The sequence below is a fragment of the Xenopus tropicalis genome, chromosome 8, assembly GCF_000004195.4.
Source record: "Xenopus tropicalis strain Nigerian chromosome 8, UCB_Xtro_10.0, whole genome shotgun sequence".
NCBI lineage: Eukaryota > Metazoa > Chordata > Amphibia > Anura > Pipidae > Xenopus > Xenopus tropicalis.
Genome location: NC_030684.2, coordinates 81,297,317 through 81,315,420, shown reverse-complemented (window position 1 = coordinate 81,315,420; position 18,104 = coordinate 81,297,317). Strand labels below are relative to the sequence as shown.

The following is an 18,104-nucleotide window of genomic DNA, read 5'->3' as shown; positions in this document are numbered from 1 at the left end:
ATTACACAAGTTTAGAAATGTAGAGTGATTTCTGCCCTTTACAGCACAAAACGCAACGCTGTGTCAACAACGTATTTTTCAGAGAAATTTTTGCCCTTTATCCCCCTCCTGCATGCCACTGTCCAGGTCGTGGCACCCTTTAAACAACTTTAAAATCAGTTTTCTGGCCAGAAATGGCTTTTCTAGGTTTTAATGTTCGCCTTCCCATCGAAGTCTATGGGGTTCGCAAAGTTCGCAAAAGTTCGCACTTTTTGGCAGACGTTCGCGAACAGGTTCGTGAACTTTTTTTGTGAGGTTCGCTACATCCCTAGTTCTAACACCATTAATATGGCTATGGTCATGCGATAACATGGGTGTGGTTTTAAAAAGGGGAGTGGTCAAAACTAGCTTCCATTATTGGCCCTCTACCACGGAGGTGGTACCACAGAAGTTGTACAGCACTGCTCTACACCAACCCGTGACTCGTGACTTATTTGGATGCAAATGTCAGGGAAACCTGGTGGGCGAAGGTCCCAAAGGAGCTCTGTCCTTTAATCCAGCTCAAACTGCCATGTTTCAGATAAAAATGTGGTGATTGGTTTCTATATGTCAGGGGCAGGGCCACCATCGGGGGGAGAGGCGGTAGTGTTGTGCTGGCTCCCGTGAACTCTTCCGTTAGGGGACCTGGTTTAGTTGCAAAACTTATGCATAAGTTACCCCAACTGCAATTATGCAATTTACATAAATTATTAGCACATTAATTATTCATTTTAACTATTTTTATAAACTGCTTATTATACAGTAACATCAGCTATACTGGGAACAAGTTATTGAATTATATCAGGGTCTTCTAAATGAACTTTCCAGCAGGGGAATGAGCTTTCCAGCAGTTTTTGAGCTCCACAGCGACATCATTGGGCCCTATGCTTATGCAATTTGCATAATGTATGCAAAAACTTATGTTACTTTAAAAAAAACTTACATAATATATGTATAAACTCCACTGACCCTTAACTAAAATACTGACTTATTACTTACTAACATTGTTAGCTCCCTGCTTCTTCCCCCCTGCTTTAAACTTATTTATGCATATGTATTTGAAAATAGATGTGTATATATATATATATATACAATAGGAAGTGCTGGGAAGCTGCACACCATAAGGAACAATAACACCTGGGTGCCTGTGGCAAAACAAAATCTAGACAGGCATGGGGTGACAGCACACACAGGATTTTCACAAGGAGTCACGAAGATGTGAAATAATATTCAGAGGTTTATTGTGAGCAACGTTTCAGTTCCTCACTGGCATTATGGTTGAACGTGATGGATGTATGTCTTTTTTTAACCCAACTTACTATGTTACTATGTTATTATGTTACTTTCATCATCCCTGACATTTCTTACATTTGTACTTTTAGTTCAAATTACTTGCTAAATCTTTTACTGAACGTATTCTGTAAAAGCATAATAAAGTACAATAATTATCCTCCACAATTTCAGCGACCAGATCTGAATTCCTGCGCTTCAGGTCAGACCATATGCGCTGGAGCAGGCGGAGGTCCACATCAAGGGCAAACCTGGCGAGCAACCCATCTTTGAGCTCGTGCAGGATCGCCCTCTCCTCTTGTGGACCCCTAAGGGCCCCAGCGGGAAGGCTGTCATATCCTGAGCGCAGGAAAAAGGTCGCAATATAGCGCCTCTCCCCTGGTAGCAGATCAGAAACCCCAGGCATGATGCTCTCTGTAGTGTGACTGCAGGCTCAATGATACAAAATGGCCGCAAGTAGCACATGTCACGAGATTAAAAAATCGCTACAAAATGTCTGCAAGTCGCGAGATTACAAAGTCGCGTCAAATCGCCAAAATATACCTAGTAATGTATTTGTGCGACTAAATATTTACCGCTACAGTACTGCATATTATGGCGACTAAATATTTACCGCTTCCATACATGCCAAGACTTTAGTAAAATTTCGTAAAAAAAACACATACTAGAATAAATAACACTGTAAATCCATATTTAATTGCCAAAAACTCATTAACTGTACTTTTCTATAATTATCGCCTGCCTGAAGTAGGTGTTAATTTTCGCATAGACCAATGCGATATTTAGCGCGCCTAAGTGTTTGTGAATCATGCGATCATATTCTTTTCAGCGCGAAAATTAACGCATGCGATATGGTGACTTAACGCACGCGATAATACTGTAGTGAATCGCACGCTAATTATCGCGTCTATTTTAACGCAAAAAAACGTGCAATAAAATTTATCGCACTTTAGTGAATCAACCCCAATGCATATTAAATGTAAAATTCCAATTAGAAAAACAACTTGTAGTAGACTGATCATAACCAAGTGCTGATTGGTTTCTATTTGCACTAGTGTAGTTTTGAACCTATATTAATGAATAAGCCCCAACTAATAGATGCTGTAAGAGCATTTTCTTTTTATCCTATTTAGAAGGGCCCACTTTGCCTCTTGTATCAGTTACTGTATGTATTTTTACACATACAGTATATGTTCAATGTATACACCCTTCTATTCTACATCATTGCTGAATATGTAAGCGCTTTAAAAATAATAATAATGATAATAATAATTTACACCAGGATTGACCAGAAACCATTTAACAAAATAAACATTATATGTATGTACGGTTTATATTTTTATAGGAACCATTCTGAGGTGGATGAGGTGGATCTAGGGAGCAGTTTCTATTGTTGCTTTGTGCATTCAGTTGTTTCACAGAATCCTGGGTTGTAAGGTAAGATGCTGTATTTCAAGATCTGAGCTTTTTTTATTTTTTACATATCAAAGCCCACTGCCCCAATGTGAAACCTGACAATTAAAGAATGAAACTATGTAGGCTTTTCTCCAGCTTTGCTGTGTGATGGATTCCTACCCACATTTCTTCAGAAAATGAACAGAACTCTTGCAGCACAAGCTACTGACAAGGTGCTTCCACCTTCATTCTGTGCTGCATATATATTTAGATACTTAACTACTGTGCTTTGTTTTAGCCTCATTAAACTGCTGGGAAAGTGGAAAATGTCCTGAAACTTTCCTAAATAATTAGATTTATTTAACCAGTCCTTTCTTCTTGAAGTCTGTGGCATGTGGGTGTCATCTTTCCATATTAAAACAGCTTTGCGCATGACTCTATTCTTGTGCTTTGAGAATATTCCACTATCTCATTAAATAGGACAGGGCAATGTTCTCAACATATCTCACAGTATTAATATCTGGGAGTAAGCCTTACCGCTCTTATCCTCTATACCTGCCATAATTAAGTTCTTTGTGGCCCAAAGGAAAATGAGAATACTGGAACAGAGCTTGAAAAGCTTAATTAAAGAGAAAAGATGTTTTTAAAATTTTTATATTAAAAATGAGTGTGAATTAAACAGATGTATTTTCTTACATCCTTTTTTCACAGAATGGAACATGTTTTGTAGTAAAGTTTAAGTTGGTCTTGCAGATCCCTTTGGGAAATTTGGTAATTTGTCATGTCCAGAAACATTACTGACAATGTAGATCTGCCTGATATAGCAGTCTGTACCTTTTGGGGAGTTTCATAGCCGATGTCACCCCAGCAGCATTTGCCTGCACCCCAGCAGTTGCTGATTCTGCTTTCTGTTAGCCATTATTTTGTATTCTACTTCTGAAATGTATAAAATGATGTGTAGGTCAGATAAGGATATAGAGTGTAAGACATTGTTTGGTATCATTTTACAAACAATGCTTTATAATTCATGCCACTCCCAGTACTAGTGGAGCAATCATATTTCCCTGCCAAGGCACATATGGGACAAATGTGGAATTCTAGCGTTCATGGCTAATATATCCTTCCTTTTTCTGTATTGTGTCTATTAAGTGAAGTGTGCTCAATTTTAACAAATATTTGTGGGGAGATGGCCCTGTGTCTTACTAACAAAAGATAGGCAGCAGAGACACGTACCAAGGGCGCAAATGAGTGGGGGGGGGGGGGGGGCACAAGGACCCTATGCACTTGCCTCTGCTGCTCAGTGTTACAGTGCTGGAGCAGGGGGCCGGTGTCAGTAGTGAGTGGGGGTTGGAGGTGCGAATGCCTTTGCCTTTCGTCAAGTACAATACATTATCAGCTCGCTCTCTTCATAGTTCCCGCATGGCATGAATCAATTTTTATTTTAACTCTTTTTCTTTGTTATCAGAAAAAAGGGTATGTTTAGAGTGCTGAATAAGAAGAATGTAAGCCTTTAGTTTAACAGTTTAAGTATGTAACTATAACAGTTATTGCTATCTGGCTGTCCCAGTTAATGGCTGTTGTTTCCCCATTTATATGGATTGCTGTCTAATGAAAAATCCTCTATACTCTGTGATATCTGTAATATATGCATCGCCTGTAGTCTACTGAGAAATTTACCACCAGGAGGTGTGAATGACAGAGGAACTGGCACATGCTGCTTGGGATCAATACCATTTCTAGCACATATCTTGCAATAAATTTTAGTCCTACATTGGAGCTCTTACCTGGCACATGTAGCCTACAGGAAACCAATAACGGATTTCCAGAGGAATTGATATACAGCTATGCAGTCTACAGAAAAATCACTAAAGAATATGCAATATACCTGGGGCAGAGAGAGGAGAAATCCTTCAAACGAATTAGCATACAGAGCTTGCAATCTTGCCATACACACCATACAAATAAAATAATAAGATTGCTATATGAAAGAAGCAATATAACTAAATGAAACATGCATTTGAACTGATAACTAAAATAATGTTTAGCTAATTGTTATGTTTAGTAAATGTAATTGTTATTGAAAGCAGTATCTGGCTGTTACCTGCTATTCTCTACGCTTCTTGTCCTGACTACTATGAAACAATGTAGCAGTACACGTTTATATAAACCACAGAACCTTAATTTGGGCACATCTCACAACTCACCTACATATAGTTGATCTCCAGACTCATTTGGCAGTGTTTCACATAGAAAATTAATTTCACACACACACACACACACACCCATATATATATATATATATAACAGGACCATCACACCATTTCACAGCAATTCTTCTATTTATTCATTCACCGTGCGTTCCAACGTTTCAGTCCCTCCTGGGACCTTGATAAATGCGTTAATTCATGCATCTAGGCAATACAAAATCTAGGGGTGAAATGATGGGTGCTAGGATTCATTGCATTTTAATTACCCTAAAGGAATGCACATTTGGTAAATATCTTTAGTGAGTTTTTTGATAGATCGGCAGAGTTAGTTAGTATTAAAAACACTGAATTGCAGGGTGTTGTTACACCATCATTTGGACTTATTGGCTGTTTTATTTTAAGAAAACATAGGATAGGGTATAGGGGAATATGCTGTAGGTGCATTATTCAAAGTGCCCAGTCATCGTTCTATTTAAACTGCCCTGCATAAGTATTCATTAACATTGTTTTTTCCACATTTTGTGTTACCCTATTCAAACTGAGATCTTTACCATTTTATTTACACAACCTACTTGGCACTTTGAAGGTGCAAAATACTTTTATTGTGACACAGTTGCATAAATGTTGATAGAACGACCTTTGGTTGCAATTACAGCTGTGTAAGTATGTTGGCGTAAGTCTCTACCAGCTTAGCACATCTGGATCTTCTTATTTGTGCCCATTCTTCCTGGCAAAATAGTTTAGAGAGCCATATGGATCAAATGGTGGGAGATGTTAAACGTTTGGGATATTTCTTTAAAATTAAACCTTGATGGCTTTGTCTCCAAAACTTTAACCAAACTTGTTTTGAGTCTTTTAATGTTTATGATTTTCTAACAAGCTCTGGGGTCTTCCAGGAACATGTATACTATATTTATTTTGAGATCTTTTGACACTTTATTTGCAGACAGATAAACTCCTTTTAGTTAATTATGTTACCTCTGAAGGCAATTGGTTGCACCAGAGCTTATATAGGGGTTTCACAGCATACCAGCACTCTGTGGCCAGTCACAGAAGTGTTTTATATGTTTGGATCTTTCCATGCTAGTAAAGGGTTGGGGTATAAGGGCTCATACTCACAAACATCCTTTCTGAGTTTTACCACAGGGGAGCACAAGGAGAACGCATTCCATACTTCCATATGTGTACAGACACATATGCATATGGAATGCAACATGCTACGTTCCACCTGTGTTCGGCGTTTGCATGAACCTGTGTGAGTACAGGCACATATGAAAGTATGGAATGCGTCTGTGGTGAAACGCAGAACACCACCACGGGGAAATTCAGAAACAAACGGTTGTGAGTATGAGCCCTTAATCATTTTTTATGCAAATAGAACAACAGTTTATCAGCTATATTCTTTTTCTACTACTTCTCTGTGGATTCAAAATTTGTAATACTATTACTTGCCAATGATTGCTGTCCATGCACATAAATGTGAATGTGTGCTCATAAGTCCTGCCTTTCAACATATGGCCATTCTTTAAGGGAGAAAGTGACACTTCTGAAAGGTTCTGAAATTGCTTCTTACCATTTGATTTGGATATGGCCAATGGGCAGGACTGTGACAGAGAGGAGAACCTGAAAATGAAGTTTGTGTTAGTGGTTAAAGAGACTTCAAGGAGCAGCAAGCAAGACCGAGCCATGTATTTTAGGGACTGACTCTGAATCTGAGGCTGTACATTACATTTCTAAATTCCTATCTGTCCATGTTTCCTGCGGTCTGTATATAACGAAATAAGTGCACAGTTTTAGAAAGGTGATATCCACTCATGTTTGTATTATTTGCCTGCAGAGTTTAAGCATTGTGGACTCAGCCTCTACCTCAGTTTATTGGTGTAATTTATTTATAATACACCGCTGACATTGATAAATTAGGTTGTTTATACAGGATTCTTAAAAAGGGATTTTTAAAAGCAAAGGTATTGACTCCACATGATATGTGAAATTGTTTTGTAAAAACCTATTGTTTGAGCTGTATCAGAACAACTGGAATTCTTCTCAATGTTTTTAAGTAGCTTGGCTGGCCACAATTTACTTATATCTATTTATTAGTTTTGTAATAAATGCTTAGGATTCTATACTTCAGATGAACTGTTACTAATATTGCCAATTTTTTCTCTCTGTGTATCGTTTGGAGTCTGTATTGCTGTGGAATAGTGGTTCCCCGTAGGCCAAATGTATTGTTCCTGGGCAAGGTTTCAAGATCAAAAAACAGGAGGAAAGCGCTTGCACTTTGTCCATATCAGATTCCCATCTTGCAGCTATATGCACTTTACTAACACAGTGTAAAGAGTTGCTTCAGTTTTCTCTATGCAGTGGGAGGTAGGTGTCCAGCTAAGCCCCTAGCTTGCTTATCATTCAGACTTGCAAGTTAGAAAGTGCCAGAGGTTGCAGGCAGCTTGGAAGCCTCATGCTTACTCATGGTTGGACTGGGGCATCCAGGCCCCACAAGGACTGCAACTTTAAGTGCCCTCCTTGCATTTGCAAGGGCCCTCCTCCTGGCATCAGCCTTACCACCCCCTCCCCTGGTTACCGCATACTGCATATCTCCAATCCATTCTCCTTTACTTTGCGGTGGGGATCAGGGGAATGGGGACTGTCCAGGTGTAGGACTGGGTTTTTGCCCGCCCAGTGCAACACTGTCCTTACTGCCTATGGCAGGTGTCATGTACATGGCTGCTGTTTGCTTATTCTGGTGCATGATGCAGTGATTTTCCCAGATAAAGTTTTTCAATCATTATTACTCTAAGGGGCACATTTACTAACCCACGAACGGGCCGAATGCGTCCGATTGCGTTTTTTTCGTAATGATCGGTATTTTGCGATTTTTTCGGAAAATTATCGCGACTTTTTCGTTACCAATACGATTTTTGCGAAAAAACGCGAGTTTTTCGTAGCCATTCCGAAAGTTGCGATTTTTTCGTAGCGTTAAAACTTGCGCAAAAAGTTGCGATTTTTTCGTAGTGTTAAAACTTGCGCGAAACATCGCGCCTTTTAAGTTTTAACGCTACGAAAAAAGCGCAACTTTTCGCGCAAGTTTTAACACTACGAAAAAATCGCAACTTTCGGAATGGCTACGAAAAACTCGTGTTTTTTCGCAAAAATCGTATTGGTAACGAAAAAGTCGCGATAATTTCCGAAAAGTCGTAAAGGCGCCGAAAAAATCGCAAAAAATACGAAAAAGTCGCAAAATGTTCGTTTTCCAATCGGACTTTTTCCAATTCGGTCGGAATTCGTGTCTTAGTAAATCAGCCCCTAACACTTGTGTTTGGAGAAATAATAAATGAGCCTTTACATGTTCATAATTTGGGGCTCATTTTGGGGACCCCATCAGAACAAGAATAGTTTTATATATGTTTATATATTCTTTTACTGTTATTGCAACAGTATTTATGGCTTTCCTTGTAGACTGTTAAACTATGGTAAATATTGCCATTTAGCATGGTTTTGTTAAGAGGCCCCACAATATCAATTTATAGAAAATCTCTTAAAGGAAAACTATACCGCCAGCACGAATACTTAACCAACAAATAATCCATATCCTAAAACGTGAAATATATATAAATATTGCTAAATACAGTATTACAATTTAACCTTGAGTCACCATTTAGTGATGGGCTGTGTGCTCCCTCAGAGATCACCTGAGAGGAAATAATGCAGCTCTAACTGTAACAGGAAGAAGTGTGGGAGTAAAAGACAAAGTTCTGGCAAGTCATTTGCTAATGTAACCTAGCATGTATTCTTTGTTTGTGTGCCCTGTGAATTGTTTGATCAAGGAGGCTGCCCTTAGCACTAAAAATGGCAGTTTTTATTTTGAAGCAGGGTTCAATTAAAAACCAAGTTACTCTTTACTCTCTTCCTCTCACCATCTGTCTCTCTTCATTCTTTGTCTTTATTCAGGAGTCAGGAGTCTGATTTTGATTGACATTTAGGTCTAATATAGCCTTTGGGGTGCTCCTTTTGCCTGTTAGTGCTCACTCTTTCAAAATCATCAAAAATCTCATCTCTCTACATGCAGGGTTTGTGAAAAAGTCAGCTATAGCGTTCAATTTTTTTGTTCTGGAATCAATTATTTGAGTGAACTCTAATACATCTGCTAGAAAAGCAACTACACCCCCCCCCAAAAAAAATATATAGTAGATCTAACGGTCAATGAAAATCTGACACCACAGCACTGCATGCAGAGAGAATTAAAAGAGACAGATGCTATGAGGGAAATAGGGAAGAGTAACTTAGTTACAGTATTTCAGAAATGGTACAGAATTTTTAAGTGATTATATTTAGAAAGTTTCGTATTTCAGTATGATGAACCTTATATTAAATGTTTATTTTCACAATAGATCCCCTTTAATGTTCAATAGTTACTAATAAATAGGGAGTGCAATTTGAAAATCATAGTGGTTACAACCTAAAACCTTAGAAGCAGCTGCTGCAGGCTGTATGGTCTGGGAAGATCAGGGTTGTGGTTAGGGTGTGCCATAGGGGTGGTAGTGGGCAGATAAGGTGTGGCCGGACCAACCTGGTATCTCCGGAAGCATCTTCTCCAATCTCAGGCACACGTTACTCTTATACTTTTACGCTTTTATTGGTTTAATGTAGGCAATCGTTTTGAAGGTCATATATCCTTTGAATTCAGAACTTTTATACACCTGAAGGCTCATTTACAAATGCAAACACAAATTTCTAAGTTCATATTTAGGCACAAATGCACACATTGGCTATTCAAAAGGTACATATTCCTAGCAGACTATGCTGTGCAGCAACATGTCCTTTCAGCCTCCTCTGGTGATGGTGAACTGTATGTGATTGTGAGCCTTGGCACTAGGGAACCCTGGAATTGCCATTACAAGGGGAAACTGAATGGGCACAATTGCTGTGATTGATGAAACATATGTTAGGATGCTGTATGTGCTGTACTGTCCATGATTATGCATTTGCTGGAATACTAGGGAAGCATTGCTGCAAAATAAGAAAAAAATAATGTATTATATAATATACAATGTTAAACTTGCCTACCAGGCCTAGGAGCATTCCCATGGTCCCTCCCTGTGACCCAGACCAATATTGGTACTATAGGTTAAGCTTTAGTAATACCTATTTATTTCTCTATGTATCTGATGGCAATTACACAGATGTAGTTACTCAGCATCACTTGGAAAGTGGGAAGGCTTTTCTAGCTGTATGCTAGACAAAGGTAAGATATTCTGTTTAAAACCATGCCTTAGGGCATCGCTATCATGTTCTAATATAGCTTCTTCATTGCAACTATTTATAGATTGGTGCCAGTGCTTTCTATTATTGACTTTCTAAGAAACACTTTATTGCCTATAGGAACCCTGTAGTGCCACTTTGTTTAACTCTATTTAATGTAACCTGCTCCCGTGAAAAACAGACATCAGTAAAGGGATAGCTTCTTTTCAACAGCTAAGAGAATAATGGAGCCATCATGGAAGCCCCTGGGTTGGAGCCATCACGACAAACTCCCTGGGTTGGCTCATGGCAGCTCAACATTCCCTAGTGGCCAGCAGATATTGCTTGCTGATTTCAGTACCAAATATTTCCTGGCACACTTAACCTTGGTGACGTTCCCATCGTTTCCCTTTACCTGGTCAATAGAGATAGGCAAAATGTTTCGCCAGGCATTAATACGCAGCAAATTTTTACGTTTCACCATTCAGCGGACTTTTTCCCGAAACAGGCATAATAATTGGCGATCGCATCAAAAAGAATTGTCACGTGCAGAAAATTTTTTACACAAATTATACACCAATTTTACCACCAATATTACTCCAAACACTGCTATTTCCACAAGGTGAAGCTCATATTCCATTTTCATTCATCTCTATTTTATTTGACTCTGTTTCAGCTGTCGGTAACCTTATACTGACCTCTGACCCGAGAAATATATAATGTCACATTGGAAAGGTAGTATTATGACAAAAGGCTGCTTTTTATTTTGTGTCTACCAGTTTATAATTCTTCCTAGTAGTAGAAGTAAAATATATATGCTTCAAAGGAGAAGGAAAGGCTAATTAAATGTTAATCTCAAACTACAGGCATACCTTAATTTCTGTCAATATAAGTCTCCCCATATTTCGCCTGTTCAGATGATCAGAAGCGTCATAGTAAAAAAAAAAACCGCTGAGCTCTGTAAACAAAATTCCCATAATGCCTCGCTCCTGCACCAAGACCCCTGTAAATGCCCAGTTTGTAAGACTATGAGGAAGCTTTCTGCTGTATAGCTCAGATCACACATTCCTAAGGGGGGAGGGAGTTCTTAGCATTCTTATGGGAGGGGGGAGCAGGAGAAGGGAGAGAGCAGCGCAGACTCTGGCACAGGAAAAAGGAAATCCTGTGATTCTTTTGAAAGAGGACTCTGTGCAACGTTTCTGTGAGTGCTTATGGCTGGATTTACATAGACCTTTCTGATAAAGCTTACTTAGTTTTTACCTTTTCTTCTCCTTTAAAGGACAAGGAAAGGTTAATATAAATTAAAAGTAAGTCTAAAGGCATTCTTTTTAAGTACTTACTGCATATCTAAATTCCCAGATCCCTGCTTGCTTCTCTGAGATATGGTGCTGGCAGCCTACAGCAGTGTGAAGACTACAGTGACATCACTGAAATCTCTCTCCCCTTCCTGTAGGTGCCAGCGGCAGCCTTCCTATTCTCTGAGCCTGTGTGTAACTTGATCCTGTCTCCTGAGCTACACATACCCACCAGCCAATCAGAAGCAGATCTGGCAGAGGGGAGGGGGGAGGGAATGAAACACATGTGCAGTATGAAGCAAGGAGGGAAAGGAAGGGAGAATACCTTTTTAGAGATGGCTGCCTGTTCTAGAAAATGAAGTAAGTGTGACTGAGTAAATATTTGATTAGGTGAGCCAAAAGTGTGGTGTTTTTACTAAACAATAGGAGGACTATTGGGCAGTATGCTTTTTAAATTTTGACTTGCATTCTCCTTTAAGAATGTAGCATATCTTTTTTTCATTGGTTGTATACATCCAACCCATAATGCTTTGATTAATGGAATGGATGTGCCTGGTTAGAAATACTCTCTATGGATCATTCTGTCCAGTATCAGGTTCAGAACCACATGTTCTGCAATATATTATTATCAAACAAGCTTATTTGGTAAACGCTGGGTATTGTCTATTCTGCTGGGGACAAGTGTGCTTAATCATGCAGAGAGGGAGGAATTTGATGTAATGCCGGTGTTGTTGTCCATGCGATGGCAGTAACACCAGCTGTCTTAATTAGCCAATTTTCTTCTTTGTGCGTGTCTGGATTTTATTATTCTGAAAGCGTCCCTTGTTATAAAAAGAAAAAAGCCGCGAATGACATTCCCACGTCCCTGCATGAGAGACAGTATGCCGAGTTAAATGGTCAGGGCGAAGAGGAATCTTTTCCTCTGATTTTCAGAGATGCAGAAAGAAGACAGAATCAATTATTTATTCATTTATGGCAGAGTTAGAGTGGTCAGGAATGATGAATCTGATATGGGAAGGCGTAAAGAATGGCTCACTGAATTTGTTCAGGTAAAAATTCTGCTTCTACATGAATAAAAATGAATTTGGAGAAAACAAATAAAGACAGGAGAGGGGGTGGAAGAGAGCTTTATAAGGTTAGAAGAATTTCAATTTATCGGCTTTATATTACTGATATTTTTGTGACTGAACTGAAACCATTTTGCAGTCAGGGTGGTACCGATTTGTTTAATATTCTACACTTCTTCAAATAACCTCATTTCACTCACTCATTTCCTTGACATGAAAACCAGCTAAGCGAAAAGTAAGTTAATAATTTTACCCAAGAACTGCAGACTATGTTTGAGGTTGATAATATGCAGAAAAGTTGGAAAAGGAATAAAGTATAGAAAAAAGGATGGAGGGAGCATAGAGACTCGAGGAGAGAAGTATAATATTTGCATCAGAAAAAGAGCACTATTTTTTTTTTTATTGGCTGTAACTAAATATGGAGAGGGTCATCACTCTACCTGGCAGTCATGTCACTGTCTCAATTTAGCAGTTACTTCCCAGATCAAACTACAGCATACCAAGAGCTATCTCTCTTTGTAGTTTAACTTAGAGTCTGTGAGAAAAGATGAAGAAATGTAACTCCAAGTGACTGTAATAGATAACTACATAACAATCATATGTGGACTATAAAGGTAGTGTGTTTACTGAACCAACATTGGGCTCAAGTGGTACAGTCATTCTAGCTTCTCAGGGTTCTTCCTTGTATTAAAATGGCAACCAGACATTAAGAGGTATACAAGGACATGAATAAAGTTGGGAAGCATATTTCTATGACAGGATGAAATGGTGATAGGGCAAAATACATGAAGCAGACCTAATGCTATCATGTCTACAAGAAGAGCAATTAGGGATGGTGGTTAAGTCTCTTTCCCATTTAGCAACACAACATTTTCCTGACACCCAGAAATGTATTAACATATTTGAGCTGTATCCGTTAGTCCAAATGTGTTCAACTGCTCTGACTAGTCGAACCCATTCATTTTTACTGAGGTGTTAGTGTTCAATGCAGTTCAGCAGCAGCTGACCTGTCTGAATCATTATTTCCTATGTGCTACATATTTGCATTTGTGAATGAACTATTCTGGCAATTTATCGTTCCAGTGCAAATATGAATTGTCATTATGAAATAATCAGTAACTGTTTAATAAGCAAAACTGATCATTGAAAAATCCTATATATTGGAAAAATTCTTGTCCCATGACTTTTTTATGGCACGCCCAATTTTAACGCGACCACGCCCAATTTGACGTGTGCCAAATTTTTCTGCTGTGAATTTTGACATAAGTTTTCACCAATGGCAAAATGCAGAAATTGACTGTGAATCCTTGCCTGGTGAAAAAATTCACTCATCACTAATAAGCACATTTAAAGATCGTCAATAATATCTTCATTTATCCACATGTATGTTTTGGCACCACTTTACTTACAAAACTAAATAATTTAGAAGTGGATAATTCTGTGTTATGTACATTATGTATGTACAGCCACAGTACAACTAATACTAAGGATGCCTGTCTATTAGTCTGTTGCAATATTAAGGCTGAACGCCCATGAGAAAAGACAGCAAGTCAGCAGATATGAATCTAAACATTTTTTTACCTTTATGTTTAAAATAACTCAGGGTAATTTTAGTTTATAGTGTTCCATTTAAAATGCTGATTCAGATGTGTGTGTATATGAATCCATTTCATATTTTTTGTTCTAGACAGTATGCTCAGAAAGCTTCAGTCTGCTACCTGTTTCCATGGGACATGACTGCACATGAGCTGAGATGAGGATCGCAGTACGTGTTCTAAACTATCATATGTATGCATTGGCTGGGCTACCCTGGGAGAAGGAGTCCTCACAAACCTATGCCTTGCTGCTTTACATCACACAAAAAATTACTGCTAACGTATTATACAGATTGGATGTGTTTCACATCCTGACCAGATTGTTAATGTGATGAGAGAGGATGGCAATGTGTCAGAGGCACCTGTAGTCTGACAATCTGCTCAGCCCTGAGCATTTGCTGTATGTATCAGGGTTGGTATTTTCAGTGCCATAAAACAGCAATCATAACATTCCAGAAAAGGCAGAGAGTCAAGAACAGGTGAAATCTGCAATTTTAGGCAATTTAGAGTGCACCAAAGGACTTTTCAAGAAACTGGGTGCTGAATTCTGGTCTTTTTGGTTGATGATGACACACAGCAATACGTCGTTATGTTAGTACCGGAGGCCTGTATGGCACTTGTGACAGTACCCCATTCCTGAGGGGGGTCACTGGACTTTTATTACAATGTTTTTGAGGAAATTGCCTGTAGAATGTTAGATTAGCCTGTAAAGGCTAATCCAAAGAGGTTTGCAAAGTGATCTCCAGAATTTACAGTTTAAATTGGAAATCCATGGAAATGAACCATTTGTGAGAGCTGGGAGAGTTTGATGGAAGGTGAGAGTTGGTGTAATGGGGTAAAATGTGCCATGTTGCTAAACCCATCTATTACCAGCCACATCACATTGTTACCCTGGAAATGTGGCAGATCAAGAATAAAGCAATCCACACTCACCAGCACACCCTGGCCTTTCCACTCTGTTCCGCCTGGTGAACAGTATTTAGAGAGACGTCGGCACCCTCCACCACAATCTAAATAGCACAAAAATACCGGCACAACAGGACTTGTTTAAGCGGGATAAACCCTGCTGATTTTAATAGTAGCAAACCATGTAACGTTTCGGGGGCACGCCCCTTTGTCAGACACCTGCCTTGACTAGGGTCTGAATTACACTTTTTTCTGGCTCCAACGTTATTCCACTTCTCCAGTCTCTTCTGCAGCACCTTGCAGCTTGGCCAATACTGACAGATATAGACAGACAGCCCAGTGGTTATTAGCTTTTTATGTAAATAATGCTGGTGTGTAACTTAAATGATTGTGTAGAAAGCTACAGAGTAGCTAGTTGAGCTTTCTAGACATTATAGAAATGCCAGGTAACTTGAAAACAAAAAATGTAGGACAATGAAATATGCTAAAGCATTAATTACTTGAGTTACTGATGTGTAAATGTGCAATATTGATTAAAATATCTTGGGCTCAATAAAATTAGTTATACATTAATCACAATAATATTGCTGGCTGTGTAACAGTTTTATAGTTATGTCCTTGTTAGCAGGCAGGTTTTATTTACAATGAAATAAAACCCTGACTTTTGCCATGTCAGCTTCCTTATGCTTATGTAGGTTTTCTTACTCCAATATTCTTTATAGTACTGTTTCTTTACTATACATGATATTCCTTCCAGAGGCATTAGCCCCTAAACATGTTGTTTATAGGGACACGATTACTGCATTGTTTCCTAGCCAATCTAATAAGGATACATTTTTAAAATGACTTAAATAAAGAATTTTGGTTTTTAATTTTTAAAGGCTCCTGGAGTGCACCTGTTTATTCCTGTTTTAATATAATATAATATATATATATATATATATATATATGGTACTTGTTAGTGATGAGCAAAATTTTTTGCATGGATTCATGCATTTCTCCATTAGTGGATTATTTCGTGAAATGGGCACAAAAATTTGCCATGCAAAAAAATAGTTGCACGTCATTTTTTTGACACACCCAAATTTTTTGTTATGTGTCATTTTAAGAATCACAAATTTTTTGCCATGTTGTGAACTTTTTCACAGTTTTGCTCATCATTAGTGCTTGTCCAACAAGTCATCCTTGTCATTCTTAAAAGAGAGGTAAAGGTATAATTACTAGGGGGTGCCAAAATATTAGGCACCCTCCAGTGATTGGGCGCCTAACATTTGGCATCCCCCAGTGATTTTACCTTTCCTTCTCCTTTAAAGAAACTGTATTTATGTCTCCTCACAATTGCCTTTTTCTCCAGATATGCTTTTTCTTCAGATAAAACAACCTAATTTTTAAGCAAAGCCCAACAGTTTCACTTTAAAAGACACTGACAAAAACCGCCTACACAGTCAGTTGTCAAAACCCCTCCAAATCCTTCTTGGTTAAATAGCCTCCAAAAGCACTACCATTTAGTGTATAACCAGCATTGAAGTTACATTTTCCCAAGTGCATAATCTTGCATTTGCAAATTTGCTACCTATTTCTCCATATTAATATTTCTCTGTAAAGCTGCAATATCCTACAAAATTTTGCACAGTTTAGAATCATCAACAAAAATAGAGTCAATATTTATGGTGCCAAAATTACTGTTTAAAGCTATGACTGAAGGTTATTGATGGACAAATTAAAAAGCAAATGTTCAATTTACCACTTAGCAATCTATCCTTCAGCCAGTTCTCTGTCTAAGTACAAATATTATTTTCCTTAATTTAATCAATATTTTGTGTGGTAGTGTATAAACTGCTTTAGCAAAATCTAAGTACATCACATCCAGTGTCACCCTGATATCTAGACTTCTACTCACCTCCTCATAGAAGGCAATTAAAAGGTGAGCAACTAATATTGTTCATTGACACTCAAGGAGCCTGTATCAGCCACTTGGCCCTTCATATATTTACTTTTTATTCAGGCACAATTAATGAATGGGGACATTGGACTGTGTAGCATTATTGTGGTAAAATGGAGAAGAGGGACCTATGTTGGTATCTTAAGGAGAAGTAAAGGGGTCAGATGCACAGTTAGGGGTCCTTGCAAACAAGGTGCATCTACAGAAAATAGTAAACAATGGGGCATATATATTATAGTGTGTAAGCCAACATCACTGTTGATGTTGTCCATAGCGACCAATCAGTAATTAGATTTAAACAGTCACTTACAAGTTAGAAAACAAAAGCAAAGATCTGATTGGTTGCTATGGGCAACATCACTGGTAATGTTGGCTTACACACTGTAATAAATATACCCCAGTTTGTACTGATTACAGTTCCCTAAAAACAGTTTCTGTTGGCATCCTTGTTCCAAGTTGCTCAGGGTTTTCTTAGTGAGTGGCAAGGTACTGACTGAGACAGTGCTGAAGCACCTTCACAGAGAAAACCCCCCAAATAAAGCATCCAGATGATCCATAACTGAATGGAACAAGATTCTACATTCAGAAGTACATTGTTACATTTATGACAGGTCTATCAGACTTGTGGCCCTCGCAATCTTGCAAACAACATCATCCTTAACCCGAGTTTGACATCCATGGCTAAAGTGGTATTGACGCAGTTTGTGAAGTATTCCTTAATCCGCTTATCTAAAATGTGTGAAGAAAAACCCAGATACTGTTTGTATGTACACACTTCTAGGCAATAATTACATATAGCAATCCAGTTTCTCTAACCTATCATCCAGCAATTTGTGGGTCTGTATCTCCTTCATCAGTGAATGCCTGGGTCAGCTAATCACTATTCAGCTCTATATCTCCGCTGGTACGGCTGATCTAAGGCTAACAGAGATCAGATCTCTCTGTGCTCATGTCCTCAAACATGTTATTTGTTTAAACAGCTACTTTCCAGAGAGGTGAAATCATCTTGGAGTGACAGAAGGATAATAGCCACTTTCCTCACTTTAAAAGCTAGTGGAGAAGGGGTAGATTTATAATTAAAATGTGTAATTGAAAATAGAGCTTATACTGAGCACTGTCAGCAGCAGGGTACAATGAATTTGCCTGGGCTGTTT

At 38.5% G+C, this 18,104-nt stretch overlaps 1 long non-coding RNA gene across 1 annotated transcript; it reads left to right on the top strand.

The window, feature by feature from the left end:
* The first annotated feature begins 12,320 nt into the window (after window positions 1–12,320).
* LOC116406743 lies at window positions 12,321–15,678 on the top strand. Its single transcript, XR_004219784.1, has 2 exons — window positions 12,321–12,489; window positions 14,195–15,678. It is a non-coding gene; the product is annotated as an uncharacterized LOC116406743 (long non-coding RNA).
* Window positions 15,679–18,104: the final 2,426 nt, after the last annotated feature.